Source organism: Tarenaya hassleriana, unplaced genomic scaffold (assembly GCF_000463585.1).
Source record: "Tarenaya hassleriana unplaced genomic scaffold, ASM46358v1 Cleome200, whole genome shotgun sequence".
Lineage (NCBI taxonomy): Eukaryota > Viridiplantae > Streptophyta > Magnoliopsida > Brassicales > Cleomaceae > Tarenaya > Tarenaya hassleriana.
Genome location: NW_010965374.1, coordinates 101878 through 104421, shown reverse-complemented (window position 1 = coordinate 104421; position 2544 = coordinate 101878). Strand labels below are relative to the sequence as shown.

Genomic DNA, 2544 nt, shown 5'->3' with positions numbered 1-2544 from the left:
GTGTACAAGAATGAGTTAAGGAACGAACAAGTAAAGGTCAACAAGATGATCCTTTACTCTTCGAGCACGCGGATCATATGATGATGGTAGAACATATCATACCACTAGGTATGAAACACTTTGAATGGAGGACCTATTATATATGCCAGTTAACCCAGACATGGACAAAAGGCATGAATGGTGGCGCACCGTCAAGGTTAATATCACACCCAGAACAGTAAGATATAACAAAAGGCCTGCCGAGACCCAGCTTGGTGAAAAAACCAAGACAAAAGTTACGTTTCTAATAATCTGCTTAACTGTCAGCAAATACAACAGGGTTACAAACGTCACGCGAGGAGCTACAACAAGAAGAAATTTCAAAAGGGAAATGAAATTCGACCGTTGTAGACTCTGTGGTTGCATTTCTCTCAACTTCTAGTAGAAAGGACCCAGTTGGATAGTCAAGGACTGATCAAATCCAAAACTCAGCTCATTTTGATCGAGCAGTCAGGGTGACACCGACAAGAATAACTGACGCTAGGTCTTTGAGGAGATGATATGATTATACGAGACCCTGAGAAGGGTTACCTCATACGAAAAATACCCAGTTTACATTTCGTCGACGGAAAAGAGATTCAAGGAGCAGCGGGAACATAACTCAAACACCAGTGTTGTATAACCATCACTCGAAGGACGACTAGATAGATCAAATTGCATAAGTGCCAGAAGACCCTGAGAGCATGTAAAAAAAAGGGGGGTTTAAAAAAAATTCTCATTCACTCAAGAAGATACAAAGTCTATTAAAATCCTACAGAGGACAACAAAGTTTCACGGAGGCAGTGATGGAGCCAAAGTGTTCCGCGAATTCAAGCCATGTGCGAGTCCACTAATTTTGGACAAAAACAAAATGGAGAGCGACGAGCTTTCGGAACCGAAAACCCATTGAGATAAAGGTAGAAGTGATCCAAAAGATTAACGATAACCTGAAAACGGCACAAGGGAGAAAGAAGTTGTATATTGATCAGAGGTGATGGGAGTTTACACTGGAGGTTAGAGACCGAGTATTTCTCCAAGTTCAGACCCTTAGGTTGGACATCTTGGGTTGCACTAGATTGTTAACACGGATGATTGAATGGTTATATGAGGATAAGAATGAGATAAGGTTTTTGAGGAGTGTCGTCTGAATTCTGAATTCGAGGACGAATTCTTTTTAAGAGGGGAGGATTTGTATACCCCGAATCCGGATTCGAATGTTTAATTAATTCTGAAAAAAAAAAGAATTAGACCGATGGGCCTTAAAAAAAACCTTAAAAATAGACATAAGGTACTGGGAAAAGGCTTGAGCATCACCACGTGCGAAAGAGACGAGAAAACGATGAAAAAGGGAAACAGGACGCCTGGACCGACCGGTCCAAGAGGCATACAGACCGGTCCAGTCCGACAAGCACATGTGCTATAATAACCCATGTCTGAAAATATAGAAATATGATAAACGATGATAATTTCATATTGAAAGATATATGGAATAAAAATCGAACTATATCAAGTTGAACCGAAAAAGTTCCACAAAATTCGTAATTGATACGATTCAAGTCTCATGAGCCTAAAATCCGTATTCTAAAATACGAGTATATCTTTGGGTTGTATAATCAATATGTGGCCATAGTAATTAAGAAATATACAAATAGATAAATAATTATATTTATAATTATAATTATAACAAATAAAATAATAATGATGGAAACAAGAACAACTCAACATGAGTTGATTTTTCTACTTAATCATTGTTCTTTTTTGATGACCCACCCACATGATCACCAACATAAAGAGTCTTACATGCATTATAAAATAAGAAGAAAAGGAAAACCCACACAATCATATGTCGGGAATGCCCAACTAAAGGTACGTAGGCCAAAGGAGCCACTTTGATTCCAACTAGAAGGCAATAATAACACCACTCCTACATTATTGGAGAGACACAGAAGGCTTCGACAATGGAGAAGAAAGAGAGAGAGATGTACCACCGGTGGAGGCGGAGAAAATGGGAAAGAAGAAAATGGAGTCGCATATATGGTTTAATGCAGTTTTGTCACCTTCAAATGGCACCATCAGATCCCTCTCTCATCTTCATTTTCTCCTTATCACTCCACCATTTTCGTCACAATAATGCTCAAAAAGTTCAAAGATTATTCTCTCACCATAACATGCTTATCGGTGGTGCAAAAACTCGGGTTTTCACTCTATTTTCGATTCCCTTTCATTTGATGGTAAGATCACTATATTTCGAGCTTAATTTACCTTCTTCAAGTCTCATACCTAACATTTTGTTCCCTGCATATCATTATCTCTTCAAAATTTAGGCTCCTAAGATTCCGTTTTAGTTATATTCGGAAGAAACAAACCTGAAACCACCATTTCAATCGAGGAAAGGGTAAATCCAACTCTTCAAGATTTTTATTTGTGAGGAATCAATGTTAAGCATTCATTCTAGATCAGTAAACCTTCATTTTTAATTTCATAGTCATTCCAAACTCAAACTATAAAAGAGAAATATGTGTGCAA

At 38.1% G+C, this 2544-nt stretch overlaps 1 long non-coding RNA gene across 2 annotated transcripts; it reads right to left on the bottom strand.

Moving 5' to 3' along the window:
• Positions 1-223: 223 nt before the first annotated feature.
• LOC104814051 lies at positions 224-1155 on the bottom strand. Of its 2 annotated transcripts, none has more exons than XR_771847.1 (2): positions 795-1155; positions 224-714 (listed from the first exon to the last, which is right to left on the bottom strand). It is a non-coding gene; the product is annotated as an uncharacterized LOC104814051 (long non-coding RNA). The 2 variants fall into 2 exon arrangements; XR_771848.1 differs by having other exon boundaries at positions 966-1155.
• Positions 1156-2544: the final 1389 nt, after the last annotated feature.